The sequence below is a fragment of the Arachis ipaensis genome, chromosome B4 (assembly GCF_059453495.1).
Source record: "Arachis ipaensis isolate K30076 ecotype BB chromosome B4, ASM5945349v1, whole genome shotgun sequence".
In the NCBI taxonomy this organism is placed as follows: Eukaryota; Viridiplantae; Streptophyta; class Magnoliopsida; order Fabales; family Fabaceae; genus Arachis; species Arachis ipaensis.
This window is the reverse complement of record NC_142439.1, coordinates 92,814,088-92,834,158: the sequence shown is the minus strand read 5'-3', so window position 1 is coordinate 92,834,158 and position 20,071 is coordinate 92,814,088. Positions and strand designations below refer to the sequence as shown.

Genomic DNA, 20,071 nt, shown 5'->3' with positions numbered 1-20,071 from the left:
CACTCTACTATGGAGATTGAAGTTGTATATAAAGTATAAATTCCTTTTATATCTATTTTTAATTATTTTATTGATGTTTAAAATATGGGTCCTAATTTTTTCAATCTCTTTTTTTTTTTCATATAAAAAACATTTTACCATATAATTCACCTTTGGAAAATAGTTCTTTGCATTAATAAATCCCAAAATCATAAACATCCTTATCTGAACAGGGTTAATAGGTAATCAAAAGAGTAAAGGAATAAAAAAATAAACTAGAATAATGGCAACTTCAATGGAGGTAGTAACTCTTCTCAATATCCAAAGCAAAAGCATCAAAAGCATAAAAAAACTAGAAATCTATGAATGTGAAGAAAACCTAGAGGAAGTAGTGTTCTCCCTAAAATTCCAATCTAAAACTAAAAACTATGCGAATGAGAATATATGTTGAGTCTCTGCTTGTCCCCTGGCTCTAGTCTGTATTTCTTGGCCGAAAACTGGGTCCAAACTCAGCCCAAAATCGCCCCCAGCATCTTCTACGTTTTCTACACGTGGCGCATGTCACGCGTACGCGTCAGTCACGCGTACGCATCACTGGTCATCTTCGCGTGTCACGTGTATGCGTCAGGTACGCGCACGCGTCGCCGTTCAAACTCCAATTCACGCGCATATGTGAGCCATGCGTGCGCGTCACTTCTCGCTAGTTATCTCCTTTATTTCTTGTGCTCCTTCCGTTTGTGCAAGCTTCCTCTCCATCCTTTAAGCTATTCCTGCCCTATAAAGCCTGAAAACACTGAATGCATAGATCACGACATCAAATGGTATAAAGGGGGATTAAAAAAATGTATAATTTAAAGGCTTAGGAAGCAAGTTTTCAACCATAGAACTAAATTGGGAAGGAATTGTAAAATCATGCAATTCGTATGAATAAGTGTGTAAAGACTTGATAAAGACCACTCAAATTAGCACAAGATAAACCATAAAATAGTGGTTTATTAGTACACTAATAGAATCGAGTTTTGAATTTTAGGTAAATACCCATAGATCTGAAAAAATAAATAAAAATGTAAATAATTATAACCTAATCAGTTATAACCCTATTTTCCTTTCCTCTCCTAATCGGCACTCCCCCTCACTGCCTTACTCCTTCTCTTCACAGTCACCGACCATTACTGCCCATCATCTGTGTTGTGTTGTTGGCGTCATTGGAATCATCGCTTACCTCACTGCCTCTCTTCAGTTGCCAGAATTGAAGCCCACTTCACTTCCTTTCATCACTTCCCTCATTCTCTATCGTGTGTGTTCCTCATTGGCCCCATGTCGATTCTTATCTTCTCCATTGCCTGTGTTCCTTGATGGCAAAACCTTGGTTCCCTGCTTTCCGATCTCGTCTCTGATTGCGTTCTACTTCCAATCGGGTTCTGCTTCGCTTTCTTTTCTTCAATCAAATTTTTTTTTTATTTTTTCCTTTCCCAAGCTAGCTATACTACTTCAAAACCCTAAATATGTACTGCTTGTTTTTGTTGATTTTTGTTAGAACCATATTTTTGGAGTCTATGTTGTGAGAATCATGCAGAACCTTATCTTTTTCGGCACCTAAGCTTTTCCCCTACTCCCGAACTCCCTGTTTTATTGACCTCATCAGTGATTTTTACGGCATCGGGATTAAGGTTTCAAACACACTGCCTCCCTTTTCACTCTTGTCTGTCGCATTCCCTCTCTCTTGCAGCAGTGCACAACAGACGCAGCGGCGACTTCTCCCTCGCAACGATGGAGACAGTGGCATCTCCCTCACGTCTCTCTCCCTCAAAACTTGGATCGAAGTCCAACCAAGAGCCCAAAAAGCACCGGAATCACCGGTGGCGACGACGAGTCAGCTCTCCCTCTCTCATAGCTTTCGCTCTCGTAGCGCAACCCAGAGTCCAGAAAGCACCGGCGGTGACAAGGCAGCAAGACGAATGCGTCTCCCTCTTTCACAGCCCTCCCTCGCGTCCCTGGCTCTCTCTCCCTCACAGCTGCAAAGGCTGCAAGGCGCACTCGTCTCTCCTCTCTCAGGTCTACGGTGGACGGTGGTGAGGTGCTCCTGTTCTATGCCGGAAAGGTCCTTGTCTGGTAAGCTATTTTTCTTAATTTTTCTTTTATTTTTCTATTTGTGAGAGAGATGATTGATACTTTGATGATTCTGTTCTCTGTCTGGGGGAGACATTTGATAATTCTCTTTATTGATTTACTGATTGATATTATTGATTATTGATTTAAGTGATTATTGATTTAGATATTATGTTATTAATTCTAGGGACAGGTAATGAATGTTAAATAAGGAAGTTTGGGCTGTTTGAGTTGATTTTTTATTATCTCAGCAAGCTGTACATCACTAAAGAAATTGGTCTCAAATCTTATTTTGCAAGCAATTAATTTTTAAATGTAAGACAAACAACAAGCTACAATAGCATAGACCAGGTTATGATGTGTGATGAGCGGATAATTTATACGCTTTTTGGCATTGTTTTTACATAGTTTTCAGTATGATTTAGTTAGTTTTCAGTATATTTTTATTAGTTTTTAAATAATCACATTTCTGGACATCACTATGAGTTTGTGTGTTTTTCTGTGATTTCAGGTAATTTTTGGCTGAAATTGAGGGACTTGAGCAAAAATCAGATTTAGAGGTTGAAGAAGGACTGCAGATGCTGTTGGATTCTGACCTCCCTGCACTCAAAGTGGATTTTCTGGAGCTACAGAACTCCAAATGGCGCGCTCTTAATTGCGTTGGAAAGTAGACATCCAGGGCTTTCCAGAAATATATAATAGTTCATACTTTGCTCGAGTTTAGACGATGTAAACTGGCATTCAACGCCAGTTCTATGTTGCATTCTAGAGTTAAACGCCAGAAACAGGTTGCAAAGTGGAGTTAAACACTAGAAACAGGTTACAAACTGGCGTTCAACTCCAAGAGAAGCCTCTACACGTGTAAAGCTCAATGCTCAGCCCAAGCACACACCAAGTGGGCCCAGAAGTAGATTTCTGCATCATTTACTCATTTCTGTAAACCCTAGTAACCAGTTTAGTATAAATAGGACTTTTTACTATTGTATTTACATCTTCGGATCATCTTTGATCAGTTTTATGCTATCTTAGACCTTTATAGGGGCTGGCCATTCGGCCATGCCTAGACCATTATCACTTACGTATTTTCAACGGTAGAGTTTCTACACACCATAGATTAAGGTGTGGAGCTCTGCTGTTCCTCACAAATTAATGTAAAGTACTATTGTTTTTCTATTCAATTCAAGCTTATTCCTATTCTAAGATGTTCATTCGCACCCAAGAACATGATAAATGTGATGATTATGTGACGCTCATCATCATTCTCACTTACGAACGCGTGCCTGACAAACACTTCCGTTCTACATGCAAACAAGCTAGAATGAATATCTCTTAGATATCTAATACAGAGGACCGAGTCCGAGATATTAGAATCTTCGTGGTATAAGTTAGAACCCATGGATGGCCATTCTTGAGATCCGGAAAGTCTAAACCTTGTCTGTGGTATTCCGAGTAGGATCTGGGAAGGGATGGCTGTGACGAGCTTCAAACTCGCGAGTGCTGGGCGTAGTGACAGACGCAAAAGGATAGTAAATTCTATTCCAGTATGATCGAGAATCGACAGATGATTAGCCATGCAGTGACAGCGCATTGGACCATTTTCACAGAGAGGACGAGATGTAGCCATTGACAACGGTGATGCCCAACATACAGCTTGCCATGGAAAGGAGTAGGAATGATTGGATGAAGATAGCAGAAAAGCAGAGGATCAGGAGGAACGAAAGCATCTCTATATGCTTATCTGAAATTCTCATCAATGAATTACATAAGTATCTCTATCCTATTTTATATTTTAATTATGTTTTAATTATCAATTCTCTATAACCATTTGAATCCGCCTGACTGAGATTTACAAGGTGACCATAGCTTGCTTCAAGCCGACAATCTCCGTGGGATCGACCCTTACTCACGTAAGGTTTATTACTTGGACGACCTAGTGCACTTGCTGGTTAGTTGTGCGAAGTTGTGACAAAGTGTGATTCACGTTTGAGAGCACCAAGCCTTTGGTGCCATTGTTGATGATCACAATTTCGTGCACTAATGTGCCAGAACCAAAATGCTATGAAAAATAATTGATTGCAACAAAAGTACAATAATACGTAGGAGTTCTAATTAGAAAAGTGAGGAGAAAAAATAAATATGAATTTAACATCACATTTTTTAAGTTAATTTCAAATTTAAACTAACAAGTTTCACAAAAGGCATCATGAGCTAAACTCCATTCCCTTAGTCATCCTTCTTAAAAACATTCTTTTCTAGCTCACAGAAGGTATAGAACTATCAGATAAAGCCGCTGACTTAATAGATATATAGAAATGTAACTTCATCTGTGATGATCCTAAGCCTTTTTAGATCCCCACTCATTAAAAACTAGAGTGCTCTCCTCATTCAAGTTCGTTTGCTATGCTGGTTGTGATTTCTCAATAAGCGGTTATTGTTTCTCTTAAAATTTGTTCTATGGTACCGCTCTTCTTTATTTTTCCTTCTTCTTTCTAGTTTCTGGGTTTTTCTTATTCTGCTATAACTTTGAATAATGGGAACGGAGTAATGGGATCGAGGCTCTACTGGGGGTGAATTTCGGAGGCTCGGTTCAACAAAATTTCAACGGTGAATGCGAGGGGAATTGTTGGTGCTTTTGCAAAATCTGCTTGATTAGGGTTTTACATAATGTATGAATCAACAATGGTAGGAGAAAAAACTTCATTATCTGCACATTTCGGTAATGGGGATGATTTCCCCTTTTTTAGTTGGTTCTCTTTATAAAGATTCCCCATCCCCTCCAACCCAAAAATTCTTTTGCATTTTGGTACTTAACGTCGGAGTTCATTATAAAGATGGCTTTTTTTGTCCAAGAAAAGAAGAAGGGTTTGCTTTTTTATTATTTTGTTACTTTTTGATTATCTTGGGAATGAATTGGTTTTGGAAAAGTTGGTTTTTCTTTATTTTCCCAACTATTTTTCTGTGATTGAATTACAGACAATTGAGATTTGCCATTTGATAGTTCTGGGATGCACAATCTTCTCTCCTATTTTTATGATTTGGACGTGACTCTGGACTTTGAATTTATTTCAATTCTATCTTGCACAATGTATGTTTGAGCCTTTTGGGAAAAGAATTTATCACAGAATGATATATGATTGACTTTTATAGCATAGAAAACTTAGTTGCAGAATTGTTTCAGTTCTTTTGCGATGAAATTTTGTACTATGTGGATCAAATAACATGTTGTCCCTTGAAAAAGTTGTGTAATGATTTATTGATAGTAAAATTGTGTGATAATGTCCATGGTGCTTCTGATCCTAGAAAATTGAAACGTGTGGAAGGGTAATATAGTTGGCTTTTTCTGTCCATGTTATTGAAATGTAACGATATATGCAGCCTTATGAATTGTGATGAAGGATTTTAGTCCTTATGACCCGTTAAAATCATTGTGATGAAGGATTTTAGTCCTTATGACGCGATAGAATTGGATAAGATGATATATGTGGCCCTACAAAATTAAATTGTGGCAAAGTATCTTAGTCCCTGTGACTCGAGAAAATTGGATACAATGATGTGTGGTCCCTATGAAATTGAATTGTGATGAAGGATCATAATCCCTATGACCTGGAAAAATCGGATATAATGATGTGTGCCCTTATAAAATTGAATTGTGGCGAAGTATCTTAGTCCCTATGACCCGAAGATATTGGATATGATGATACGCTTGACCCTTATGTTGCAAAATGATGTTATTTGGCATTTTTTAACCCATGAATATTGAAGTTTGATGGTAAATTTGACCCTATGACCTTAAAATTTGGTGAAGGGTTTTTTGGCTCCAGGTGTGGTGAGGGATCTCTTGACTCCAAAATAGTGTTTTCTTTCTCTGATGTTTTTTGTTCATGCTTTGAAATTTATCATAACAGTGAACAGTAACATCAGGTTTTTCTTATTACAAGTAACTTTGCATAAGCTGCTCACGCGTTGAAAGATGTTATAGATAATTATTTTGTCGAAAATGTTATAGATAAATAGAAAATAATTGAGTGACGGAATTCATTGTTAATTTGTTTTTTACAAAATTTTGTGTGCAAATCATATCTCTTATGGAATATATTCATGTCCAAAAAAAAAAGAAAAAGGTTTGCTTTCAATTATTGGTGTTATTTTTTTATTATCTTGCGGATGAGTTGGTTTTTCTTTATTTCCTCAAATATTTTTCTGTTACTAAGGACAATTGAGTTTTTGCCATTTGATAGTTTTTGAGATAGACTATTTCCTCTGTTATTTTTATGATTTGGATGTGCTCTAGAGTTTGAGTTTATTTCAATTCTACCTTGTTCAATGAATTTTGAGCTTTTTGAGAAAAGAATTTGTCGCAGAATGATATATGATTGACTTTTACACCATCACAAACTTAGTAATGATTTTTTTACCATGTTTATCAAATAACATGTCCCTTGAAAAAGTTGTGTAATGATTTTTTTTACTATTGTGTAATGATGCTTGTGATCCTAGAAAACTGAAATATGTGGAAGGGTAATTTAGTTGGCTTTTTTCGTCCAATCATATTAAAATGTAATATGTGGCCCTATGGATTATGATGAAGGATCTTAGTCCCTATGACCCGATAAAGTTCGAATGATGATATATGTGGCCCTGTGAGATTGGATTGTGAAGAAGGATCTTAGTATGTATATGGTGATATGTGTGGCCTTATGAAGTTGAATTGTGATGAAGGATTTTAGTCCCTATGATCCAATTAAATCGGATACAATGATGTGTGACCCTACGAAATGAAATTGTGATGAAGGGTCCCTATGACACGAAAAAATTGGATATGATGATATGCTTGATCCTTGTGTTAATGTGAAATGATGTTATTCAGCTTTTTGGCCCATTAACATTGAAGTTTGATGGTATAATTGACCTTATGATATTGAAATATGGTGAAGGATCTTTTGGTCCCAATGTGGTTGAAATGTAGTGAGGGATTTCTTGGCTCTAAAATAGACTTTTCTTTCTCTGATGTGTTCTTGTTCATGTTTTGAAATTTATATTTATTAGAACATTGAACAGTGAAATCTGGCTTTTCTCACTACGAGTAACTTTGCATATATAAGCTACTAAAGAATTGAAAGATGTTATATATAAACAGAAAATAATTGAGTGATTGAATTCATTATCAATTTGTGATGGACTTTTACAACATCACAACCTAATTGTAGAGTCATTTCAATTCTTGTGATGTTTTTTTTTTGTTCACTTACTAGTGGATCAAATTAAAATTTTGTCCTTTGAAAAAAGTTGTGCAATTTTTTGTTTTGATAGTAAAATTGTGGGATCATGTTCATTATACTTGTGAGCCTAAAAAAATGAAATGTGTGGAAGAGTAATATGTTTGACCTATATGACTTTGCAAAATCAAATTCTGGTGATGTATGATATAGTTGGATTTTTCTATCCAACAATATTGATATGTAATAATATATGTGGCCCTAAGAAATTGAATTGTGATGAAGGATATTAGTCCCAATGAGTCGATAAAATCGGATATGATGGTATGCTTGACATTTACGTTGTGGAATGATGTCATCTGGTATTGTTTACTCTAAAATATTGAAGTTTGATGGTATAGTTGACGATATAAAGTTGAAATGGTGAAGAATCTCCTAGTTCCACAGTAGAGTTTTCTTTCTCTGATGTGCTATGTTCATACTTGAAATTTATTAGCACGGTCAAATCTGGTTTTTCTCATGCAAGTAAATATCCATGTATGGGCTGCTACTTTCTTCTAGAATTGAAAGATGTTATAGATATGAGTGATTGAATTCATTGTCAATTGTGTTTCACAAAAGAAAAAAAAAGAACACATACTCTTTGAATTTGTCATTCTAATTCTCTATACTAATCTATTTCAACATGTATGCTAATCTATGTTAATCAATCTCATTTTGAGATTCTTCATCGATCTCAACTCAAGGGGAATTGTAAGACCTCCCATAGAATGATCATATCCAAACTCTTCCTCAACTTCACTCAACTCTTGGAATGGAGGTTGGTTCAAATATGAAATGGGGATCACATAACGCTTTTGATTATCTCTGGCATACAATGCAAGATAACCCATTGGGCTCCCACGGATTCTGAAATTGCTTGCTTAGAAGGATGCCTTTCCGTTGACAGAAAAACGGAAACCCATTTTTCTTGTGTGTGAGGGGAATGGAAAGAGCAATCGAAAGCTCTGGTGCTTAAGAAGAACATGTTCAAGTATTGATCTTCAGATTGCCAGTGAGTTGTGTTTGTGCTGTTTATGAAGGCAAGAGAAATGATTATTGAAGGGGGTTAAAAGATGAGGTCATGCATATGAAATCACGTGATGCTATTTTAGAGTGCTAAGTGCATACCCCACCTTCTCAAACAATGCCAATAATAGATCATAATCATAGCTTCCTACATGTTAGTTCACGCAACTCAATGGTAAGGTGTAACAGCCAACTAGTATATATCTATGAGATAAATTTGAAATAACATAAACACATCTATGCAAACTAAGTCTAATGTTGCACATGTTTCCCATAGTTTGAGAAGTTCCACATTATGTTGCCCTTGAAAGGTAAAGTTCATATTATTGGCTCCGTATCATGTACATAATTTTGGCTCACTCTTGTACTTTAAAATACTTTGTTTAAGACACCTGAGATGTTTACAGTGTGTCTACCAACTAATAGAAGAGATATACAGTACATTGCAAGAGTAAGAACTAGGTTTCACTTGGGCATTAATAAAGATTTCTGTCAATAATACGTGATTTCTTGTGATCCCTTGTACTTGGTACGGTTGACCCCATTGATGAACGTTAATATTCTTATGCCGGTTAGAAACTAGTGATGGATCCGATCGTGAGTATAGTCTAACCAACACGCGAATACCGCATCAAACAATTCTAAAATCCATGACCGAGAGTATTGATCCTGGGTCATTCTCCCTAGGAATTGCTTTAGAATGTGCATTATTGATTAGGAAAGCTTTTATGGTTTTGAGAATTGGTGCAAGAATTCAAACTAGCAAGGCAATCAACAATTAATTGAAATAAAAACCTTGGCCAAGGGTAAGCATTGGAAGTTCCATCATTATGGTTTCCTTCAATTGTGATAAGAATTGATTGTTGCTTCACTTAGTTAACCCCCTAACAATGGAGAAAAGTCAAATGAGAGTAATCAACTTGAGTCACAAGTCCTAGTCTCACCCTAGGAAAGTCTAGCTTTAGTGCACTCCAAGTCAATTAGCAATTCTCAATTTATAATCTACAATTGATATCAACTATTCAAGTGTCTCCAATAACTCACCGCTAAGCCAAGTAAGAGAAATCTACTCCATAGCTAAGGTTGTCATTATCACAAACAATTGGTAGGCAATTATAGAAAACATGATGCAATTGAGAGAAGAGAATTGAGTCAAATCTATCTAATCCAAACAATTATCAACAATCAAACAATTGAATAAAATCTCAATTCATTAATCCAAATTCAAAGTAACAAAGTATACCAAATCTAGATCTAAGAAATAGAATCAAAAGAACATCAATTAAGAGTAGAAGAAGAGTATATCTACACTTGTAGCAAAACAAAATGTCAATTATTAATAGATCTCACTAAGAATTCCAAGGAAACTTGCAATAGAGGATGAAAACCTAGAGAGAAGTTGGAGCTTCTCTCTCTAGAAATAAAATGTGACTAACTTCCTAAAAAAATATCTAGCATTATCACTAATTGTCCTAACACTCCTAATCCTTGGCCTTCTTAAGCTTTTCCCTCCAAAATATGCTCCAAAATAGGGCCTGGGAACCCCCTGAAATCGCTGGGCATGTGTTTCATTTAAAAAATCATGTGTGCACATCGCGTCCCTGGGTCCTTTGCGATCTTGCGCGCAGGCGTAAGGTGCGCGCGAGCGTCATAAGGGATATGGCCCAGCCATATCGGCGCGCTGGCTCCTCGCTCGGTTCCACTGCGCTGGCTCTGGATGAACGCATCCACGCGTACGCGCACGGTGCGAATGCGCGTGCATGTGGAAATTCCAATTCTTTAATTTGTTCCACGCTCCTTCCATTCATGCATACTTCCTTCATTCCTCTTGGCCATTTTTGCCCTGTGACTTCTGAAATTACTCAACAAACGGATCAAGGCATCTAATGGTAATTGACAAGGATTACAATGTATCCATTTTGATGCAAAAGAAGCACATTTTCATCTATGAGGAAAAATGGGAAAGAGACACAAAATCATGCAGTTTTATATGAATAAGTGTGGAAGTTCATTGATAAAACCCTTAGATTTTATGCATGATAAACCCTAAAAACGGAGTTTATCACCCATTTTACCATATATTATTTCTCAAGAAAATTGCTTAAAGGTAGCCCTTAGTAACTATATGCAATATATGTTCTCAAACAACACAAATCATTTCGCATCTCCTCATACAAATATATTATGTTTTGTATGGATATTATAATCAAACTTAGTTGCCGTAATTCCAACAGAGTAAAGGAAAATATCCTTAGGGCCTTAGGCTATTCCATTTTGGTTGGGTGGAAGCAGGTTTAATTGTGAATTGAAAATTAACCCGTGGTGTACCGAACAAATATAAATGTCTTCTCCAATTCAAGCCTAGTACACTATACGAGGATAATCGAGACCTGCATGTGTTATTACTTATTAGTACACACATACAGTTTGTGTAACAAGAAAGAATTCAGTTATGATCATCCAAATTGAGGTCTCACAATTCCAAGTAGTGAGGATGCATTTCTAAACTTAAGTTCTCAATTAAGTGGTGAATAAATTTAATATGAAGATGCAAATTTTGTACTGGAGACACTTTCTTTTGTTATTAAGATGCTCTATTATATTTCTTTCTTGTATTATTTTTAGAGAGGAGGAAAGGAGTTAGTAGAATGAGAAAACTATGACAATTTTTTGAAACACTTTAAATATGAATTCAAGTATATGCGGTAGATCCTATTCAAATTTCAGTTATTCTATAGCACTAGCAGGCTACCAGCTTTCGATGGGAACCAATTAAACTAATTGTGTTGGAGATGTTAATCAAACTTGTATAGTTGTTATTGCTAGCTTATTTTTGTTCATGAAAATTATAATTAGAACCCGGGTCTCTAATCTTATTTCGGGTGCCAAATTAGCTCCCATTGCTTCTAGTGTAATACATTTTTTATTTATTGATAACTGTATTATTTTTTTTAATGTGAAAGATAAGATTTATCTTCTTATACGAATTCTCAATATCTACACCATAGATTTAGAACAAGTCATAAACCTGGAAAAGTCTGATATTTCTTTTGGAATCCAAATTTCTATCCGAACTAGAGTGACTATTAAGGATATCCTAGGGTTTTTCACCTAAGACAATTTGGGAAAGAGGCACTCTACTATACAGATTGAAGTTGTATAGAGAATATAAATTCTTTTTATAGTTATTTTTTATTATTTTATTGATATTTAAAATATGGGTCCTAATTTTTTTAATCTCTTTCATCCCATAAAAAAAAATTTGTAAACTTACATCTTTACCATATAATTTACCTTTGGTAAAATACGTTGGCCTCCCATTTAGATGGGGAATATCAAAGTGCAAATTTTTGAAATGGATGGAGAAAAAGTTGTCAGGAAGACAGAAAGTAAGGATGAATATGGATCAAATTCAATCTGCAAATCCCGTAGTGTTTATTCCAATCCGATCTGAAAGTTACGAAAAGAGATCCGATCTGCAAGATTATTGGATCGGATCTGATCCGTACAGTAATAGGATCGGGTTGTGAATTTTAGGTAGATACTCCAAGATCTATAGATCTAAAAAAAATAAATAAAAATATAAATAATTATAATCTAATCAGTCATACTCATATCCCTATTTTCCTTTCCCCTCCCAATCGGCGCTTCCCCTTACTGCCTTACTTCCTCTCTTCACGGTCACCGACCATTACTGCCCATCATCTATGTTGTGTTGTTGGCGTCGTTAGAATCGTCGCCTATCTCACTGCCTCTCCTCAGTTGCCAAAATCGAAGCCCACTTCACTTCCTTTGCTCACTTCCCTGATTCTCTATCGCGTGTTCCTCGTTGGCACCATGTCAATTCTTATCTTCTCCGTTGCCTGTGTTCCTTGATGGCAAAACCTTGGTTCCCTGCTTTCTGATCTCGTCTCTGATTGCGTTCTACTTCCAATCAGGTTCTGCTTCGCTTTCTTTTCTTCAATCAAAACTTTTATTTTTTATTTTTTTCCCTTCCTGAGCTAGCTATACTACTTCAAAATCCTAAATATGTACTGTTTGTTTTTGTTGATTTTTGTTAGAACCATATTTTTGGAGTCCGTTTTGTGAGAATCGTGCAGAACCTTATCTTTTTCGGCACCAAAGCTCTTCTCCTACTCCGGAATTCCCTCTTTTTTAGACCTCATCAGTGAGTTCTAGGGATGAAAACAGCTTAGGTTAGGATAGAGTAAAAGCCAGAGTAAAGGCCAGATTTACTCTTAACAGGTCATTTTTGTAATAGAGTATATTAGTCTAAACTTAGTTGTAGTTTGGTACAAGTTTTTTTATTGAGTAGTGAGTCTGACCTATTATTAAATCTGACCTGATCTAAAGTCTATTAATAGATCTTTTTTATGAAATAATTAAATTTAAGATATAATTTAAAATTATTTTATTTGATTGATTTTTTATATTCTAACATAAAATATTAAAAATATTAAAAAATAAAAATACACATATATATAATTAAAGAGATAAATAGTTTAGTAAATAAAAGTATTTTAATATTATAAAAGATTCAAATTTAAAATATTCTAATTACATTTTTCAATACCCTGAGCCTTTTTCCACCCCAAATTACGGCATCTGGATTTAAGGTTTCAAACACACAGCCTCCCTCTTCACTCTCATCTCTCACATTCCCTTTCTCACACAGCAGTGCACAGCAGACGCAGCAGCGACGTCTCCCTCACACCGGCATCCCTGCCTCTCTCTCCCTCACGTCTCTCTCCCTCAAAACTCGGATCAAAGTCCAACCAAGAGCCCAAAAAGCACTGGAATCACCGGCGGCGATGACGACTCAGCTCTCCTTCTCATAGCTTTCTCTCTCGTATCGCAACCCAGAGCCTAGAAAGCCCCGGCGGCGATAAGGCGGCAAGGCGAAGGCGTCTCCCTCTTTCACAGCCCTCCCTCTCGTCCCTGGCTCTCTCTCCCTCATAGCTTCCAAGGCGGCAAGGCGCGCTCGTCTCTCCTCTCTCAGGTCTATGGCAGACAGCGGTGAGGTGCTCCTGTTCTCTGCCGGAATGGTCCTTGTCTGGTAAGCTATTTGTTTATTTTTCTTAATTTTTCTTTTATTTTTCTGTTTGTGAGAGGATGATTGATACTTTGATGATTTTGTTCTCTGTTTGGGGGAGAGACATTTGATGATTCTCTTATTGTTATTGATTGTGTGTTATTGATTTACTGATTAATCTTATTGATTATTGATTTAAGTGATTATTGATTTAGTTATTATGTTATTAATTCTAGCGATAGTTAATGAATGTTAAATAAAGAAGTTTGGGCTGTTTGAGTTGATTTTTTATTGTCTCAGCAAGCTGTACACCACTAAAGAAATTGGTCTCAAATCTTGTTTTGGCAAGCAATTAATTTTGTTAATTTTTAAATTCAAGACAAACAACAAGTTATAATAGCATAGACGAGGTTATGATATGCTAGAACCAAAATGCTATTAAAAATAAAAAATAGCAAGAAAAGTACAATAATACATAGGAGTTCTAATTAGAAAAGTGAGGAGAAAAAAATAAATATGAATTTAACATCACATTTTTGAAGTTTAAACATTTCTGACATTTAAACTAACAAGTTTTACAAAAGGCATCATGAGCTAAATTCCCTTCCGTTAGTCATCTTTCTTAAAAACATTCTTTTCTAGTGGACTCGCAGAAGGTATAGAACTATCAGATAAAACTGCTGACTTAATAGATATATAGAAATGTAACCTCATCTGTGATGATCCTAAGCCTTTTGTAGATCCTCATTCATTAAAAACTAGAGTGCTCTCCCACGTGAAAACACAAAAAACTCTTCAACTAAAGTCAAATATCTACACGTTAGCACTCAGCAGAAGATGTGAAGGAATCATATTCCTTTGCATTACCAGTGATGAGTTATAAAAATCAAGAGCACAAAACTCAAGCTTCTTGGACTAAGAAAGGTGACTTTGCCGCCTCAACATTATCATTGGCTTTGGAAGCAATGAAAAACTGTGGTTAACTTGCTACACAATCTCAGGTCGAATCTAGTAAAAGCTCCATCATAAAAATAGTGTAGAAATCTCCTCTTCCATTCACCTGCTATTACATCCTCTTCTTGCTTTATCCTTGCTGGGTTTATTGATAGTGTGGTGCTCTAGAAGCAAATTACAATATTATCTAATTTGGTGGACATGAATCATACCATACAAGCAAAGATGAAACTATATTGCGCAATTGAGTATTGACATCAAAATTGTATCATGTTTCGAGGTATTGTCTGTGAAACATTTGATGCACCACAAAGACCACCACTTTGCGTGATAGAGTTAGAAACAATGATTTTACTTGAATAATTAGTATCTTCATTCCTGATTATCAATTTCAACTATATTGACTCCAGCTTCCTTTAACATATTTCCTCCCTCAGTTTAAATTGTAGTAGCATTAGGTTGCTTCATTTCTTGCATTCTTATTAGATCTGAGATTCTTCCAGCAACAACGTAAATGCCAGAAATCAGGAATGAATCTATAGGATGCTCTGTATAAATGTTGCTTAGCACATCTTTGACACATTCCCCCAATTTAACATCACCGTAGACTCGGCACGCAGAAAGCAATGTACGGTATGCAGTTACGTTGCCCTTAATAGGCAAGCTTTCAATTAGTTCGTGCGCTTCATGTAGCATCCCTGCTCTACCCAGAAGATCAACCAGAGATCCATAATATTCAACTCGTGGCGAAAAGCCATATTTGCAAACCATGCTCCTAAAAATTTCCATCCCCTTAATTACATATCTTTACCCTTCATCCTCTCAAATATGTCAGTAGCCTTGTCTAGAAAGCCACATTTGGCATATGCATCAACAGGTGCTGCTCCAAGAACTGCATCCAGCTCTAGTTTCTCCTCTTCCGTAAAACTAGTGACATATCGTACTACATGCATAGATCCGGAAGCAGGGCAACCCGAAAGCAACCCAACTAAGGTAGAAGAATTAGGTTTAAGACCTTCAAGTTTTATTTGTTGCAGGAATTTCATTGCTTCTCCAAGCAGCCAATTTCTTGCATACTTGCCAATCAAGCAGTTCCACAAAATAACATCCTGTTGAGCAACACTATCAAAAACTCGATACGGTAAATAGATACAACCCATTCTTGCATAGAAAGCAACCAATGCAGTAAGAACATTTAAATTATAACCAAGTCCAAGTCGGATATAGTAACCATGGATTCACTTGCCTCCAAGAAAACTCTGCATGTCGGCAGCTACCGACAAAAGACTTAATGCAGTTGCAACACTCGTTTCAACCCTGCAACAATGCATCTTCCAAAACAAATGAAAGGATAACTGAGGCTAAGAAGCAAGAAGTGGCCAGCCATCAAAGTGTTCCATGAGACCGAGTCATTTCGTTGGAAAATTTATCAAACAGGTTGTGTGCATCTCCAAGTCTCCCGGAAACACAGTAGAGATGCAAAAGGGTATTCCTAAAATCAAGAAAAAGCAGAGTTCTAGACCTGAGTGTAAGGCCATGAAGGCCCTGCCCAAAGACAAGGTTGGAAAGCCTAGCACAAGCCTTTATGACGCTGATGAAAGAGAAGTAGTCGATGAGAATTGGGCGATTCCTAAGTTCGATGAAAAGGGGCAAGGCCTTGGCAGGGGAGTTGCTGATGGAATATCCCTTAAGCATAGTGTTGAACATGAAAAGATTGGAATTCGGAGCAGAATTGAAAATGGAGGCAGCATAGCGGACATGTGAGATTGAAGCTGTGAGGAGCTTGTTGAGACGGAAGGAAAGGTTGATGAGTGTTGTTTTGAGTATAAAGCGTGAATTTGAGGAATGTGGGATTGGGTTTTGCACGATGATTCCATGAAAAGAACTACCTTGTGATGCAAATGATAGTTGTAATGTTATTCACTTTTAGTTGCCAATACTATTGTCGCAAAACCCATTTTACTGGCAATTTATATGGCCACTAAAAATAATTTTAAAATTGTAATGTTATTCACTTTTAGTTGCCAATACTATTACCACTAAAATCTTAAGACTTTTTTTAGTTATATTTTACTCAGTTTCTTAGAAGCACCGAACTATCTTTTTTCTAGAATCAAGTATATATTTTTGCCAACAATAATTATTATTATGCATAATATAAAGATACTGAAATTAATTACTACAAAATGATATATTTAATTAAACTCAAAATATTGATACACAAATTTCTCTTGAAAAATAATAAATCATGTTACAAATCTAAACAACAAAAAATACTACAAGCCTATAATTATGTTACATCAATGTAGCAATATAAATGTTAGCAATGATGAGGTTCCTTTGTTGTTTCTTCTTCTTCAACAAATGATAGAATGTTAGTAGAACCATCATTGCTGTAGCTAAGAGCTGAATAGTATTCACATTATGATCATGTTCATGATGATGACTATTACTATTATGCCCTTGTTACTTAAAAGGGTCTGAGAGAATAAGGTCCAAAGAAGAATTAGAAGAACAATATTATTGTCTGTTGTTTTCAACTTCAGAATTTTGATGATGATGATGATGGATATTGTTGGTGTTGGTGTTATAGAAAATGCTATCTAAGCTTAGAGCCATTACTTCTCTCTCAGAGCCAATAGTAAAAATTTTACTAATTGTTGAGAATTTGAAATAAAATTAGGAACCTACAAAAGAATTTAGAAGGGAGAATAGATAAATAATATTCTCAGAAACATATAATAGTATAATTGTTGTTGCAACCGAAAAAATATCAAAGAACTATGAATGCATTACCAGACAATTAATGTGCTTACCATTCTCCTTTATATTCAGAACCAATATCAGGTAACTTATCCTTGCAGATTTGAGCAAGGTAACTGATAAACCCCGATTTTATGGTTTATCTTGTGCTTAATTTGGGAGATTTTATCAACTTTTTCCACATTTATTCAATGAAATAGCATGGTTTTGTAATTCTCCCTTAAATTGTGCTTAAGTGCGAAAACATGCTTTTTAGGCCTTAAATTTGCCAATTTTAATTCACTTTAATTTCATTCGATGCCTTGATATGTTTGTTAAGTGGCTTCAGATTTAGAAGGCAAGTATTGGATGGAATAAGTGAGGAGAAAAGCATGCAAAGTGGGAGAACTCATGAAGAAATGAAGAAACCGTAAAGCTGTCAAGCCTGACCTCTTCGCACTCAATCGACCATAACTTGAGCTACAGAGGTCTAAATGAGGTAGTTCTAGTTGCGTTGGAAAGCTAACATCCGGATATTCAAAATGATATAAAATTTGCCATAGTTGCCTAATGTCTAGGATACGCACGTGCCATGTACGCGTGCCAATGGAACACGTGATTCACTAAAAGTGAAATCGTGGCCAGCGATTTCTAGCTCATTTTGGGCCCAATCCAACTCATTTCTGATGCTATTGAACCCAAGGATTGGAAGGGAAATGAACCAAGTAGTCATATTTTAGTTTTCATCATGTTTTAGGGTAGAATTCTAGAGAAAGAAGCTCTCCCTTCTCTCTAGAATTTAGGGTAGTTTAGGTTTAATTTTCTTAGATCCAACTTTTAATCTTTGTTTTGATTTAGCTTTCTCTCTTAATTTCTTGTTATTATATCTTAATCTTCTTAGTTTCTCTTGTTCATTTCCTTTATTTTGTTGCTTTTATGTTCATGAACCTTGTTGGATCTTAATTTTCTCTAATGCAATTTTATGTTTACATGCTCTTTTATTGCTTATCTTAGTTGTTATTATTGATTTCTTGCTTATGATAGTTATGGGTTTCTTTAATTCTTGCACTTGGTGATGTTTACTTTTCTTGCACTCTAGGTATTTGATATAATGTTTCCTTTGGTTTTTGAGTAGTTTTCTTCACTCTTGGCCTAGGCTAAGTGAATTGGGTGACCTAGAGTCATTGGGTCTCAATGATTTGGTGATTTGAGAACCCTTGGTGATCAATTTGATACTCATTGATGCCAACCCACTACTAATCTAATTAGTAGGTAGGTTGGGACTTATGGGTTGATGTGATCAAAGCCTATTTGACGTACTTCAAGCTTAGGAGTAGATATTACGTACTTAAAGCTTTTGGAGGTAGACTTAATAGGTTGGCCTCTCATAATTATCAATATTTGGTTTGTTGACAAGGATGGTGAATTCAATTACCTATGTCTAGCTAAGAGTTCTTTCCATTTATTTTACTAGTTCTTATTATTTACTTTCTTGCTATTTACTTTTCTTGTCAATTATCAAAAATCAAACCTCCCTTGTCCTTCATAGCCAATAATTAAACACTTCATTGCAATTCCTTGTGAGACGACCCGGAGTTTAAATACTTCGGTTAATTTTCATTTGGGGTTTGTACTTGTGACAAAACCAAAATTTTTTATGTGAGAATTGTTTGTTGGTTGGAGCTATGCTTACAACGAAGTTCTTATTTCTATAAGAGAAATTCTAGACCGACACGACAAATCTCATTATCAAAATGGCGCCGTTGCCGGGGAGTTGCAATGGTGTTATGTTATTGGCTATTGTGAATATTGTGAATATGTTTGCCTTTTGCTTATTTGCTAGTTTTTGTTAGCTTTAGGACTTTGTTGCTTATTTTTGTTAGTTTTTGTTTTTGTTTGCTACTATGAATTCTCACCCCTTTGGCTATGAGTTTGGCTCAAATTATGTTGTAGGGAATGGAAGCTACAATGATAACATGCATCAAGGATGGAACAATCAAAAGTGGAGGAAGCCTCAAAGGATTGATCACCCTTATTGGCAACAACAACCTCCGGTTTCTTATGGGTATAATTATAGTCCTAATGCTTATCAATCTAATGGATGTGGTGACCATTATTGTGATTGTCAACAACCACCGCCACATGCCTACGAACCACCCCCTCAACATGGTTTTGAACCACCTTACTCACAAGCCACCTACCACAAAACACCTCATTATGACCCTAATTCTTATCCATCATACCAACCACCTTATGAATCATATGAACCACACATAGAACCACCACCATTCTAACACAATTACTCTCAAGAACCACCTCAATATACACTACCTCCATACCCTTACCAAGATGAACCAACTTCCAATTATGAAACTTTCCTCTCAAACAATGAACCTTCTTTTTCCATACCACCTCCAATGGATGATCCTCTCCAAGAATGTGTTAGTTCTTACATTCGAAGGCAAGAAGAGAACCAAAAGGAGTTCAAAGAGTTAGAAGCCAAGATAGCTACCATAGCGGAAGCCGTTAGCAATATGGTCTCCTCTCAACTAAGCCTAAGCAACCAAGGCACTCCCATTGACGAATGTGGAGTAGCAATCAAGGAGCATAGTGAGGGAGTGAGTTTAGAGCTTCAAAGTGTAGAAGAAGGGGTGAAACATGGATTGCCACAAGGGGAGGAAGTCGAGATAATTGAGCCGGAAGAAGTGGTTGAAGCCTTTGAAGAGGTTGACTAAGAGATGGATTCAATCATTAAAGAATTCTTATGTACAATTGAATCCTCTCCAATTGGGTTTGACATAGAGGGTAGAGAAGAAGATACCTCACCTCCCATGCCCTTGGTGAGCAATGGAGAAGAAATTGAATTGGAAGAGAGCCACCAAGAGAAAGAGGTTGAAGTTGAGGAAAGTTGTAAAGAGGTGGAGGTAATCAAGGAAGAGTACAAGGGATTGGAGCTTGCAAGATCATTGGG

The 20,071-nt window shown here is 36.2% G+C and overlaps 1 pseudogene; it reads right to left on the bottom strand.

Annotated features, from left to right (window-relative positions):
• Positions 1-14,796: 14,796 nt before the first annotated feature.
• The window catches only part of LOC148568380 (pentatricopeptide repeat-containing protein At1g26900, mitochondrial pseudogene), a 60,502-nt pseudogene continuing 55,227 nt past the window's right edge, over positions 14,797-20,071 (bottom strand).